The sequence below is a fragment of the Penaeus monodon genome, chromosome 29 (assembly GCF_015228065.2).
Source record: "Penaeus monodon isolate SGIC_2016 chromosome 29, NSTDA_Pmon_1, whole genome shotgun sequence".
In the NCBI taxonomy this organism is placed as follows: Eukaryota; Metazoa; Arthropoda; class Malacostraca; order Decapoda; family Penaeidae; genus Penaeus; species Penaeus monodon.
In genome coordinates, this window is record NC_051414.1 from 2,172,706 (window position 1) to 2,173,361 (window position 656).

The following is a 656-nucleotide window of genomic DNA, read 5'->3' on the forward strand; positions in this document are numbered from 1 at the left end:
CTACACATTTAGATGTAAATGAACAAACACAAGATGAAAATGAAAATTCCAAAATAAACAACAAACAAAAAGACACACTAAATTCACCAGTTACATGGTCACTACCAACCCCATTAACCTACAAAGATACCGCAAACGATAACAATGAAAAAAATGTAGAGGACTTTTCTTGGATAAAATTAGCTACAAATATATTCAAAATAATAGTAAAAATAATAAACAATTTAAACTCGGATAAACCAATAATTCAAAACATAACGGATGTCTTAAACGAAATTAGCAACATGCTAAAGGAAATATGAAAAACTTTATATTGTGGAACGCAAGATCCGTGTTAAACAAAGAAAACTAACTTAAATTATTTAATTCATAAAGAAAATCCAAACTTAATAGCCATAACAGAAACATGGTTAAAAGAAAAAGATAAATTTACTCTAAATAATACACAATAATCAGAAAAGACCGAGTAAACCAAGCAGGAGGAGGCTTAGCCATATGTATAAAAAACAATTTACAGTTTAAAGAAATAAATCTAAGAGAAATATATAGGGACAAATTAGAAACCCTAGGAATAAAAGTTAACTATAAAAGGAAATGGCTAAATATAATAATAATATATAACCCATGCAATGTTATAAAAACAGAAGAACTCCAAT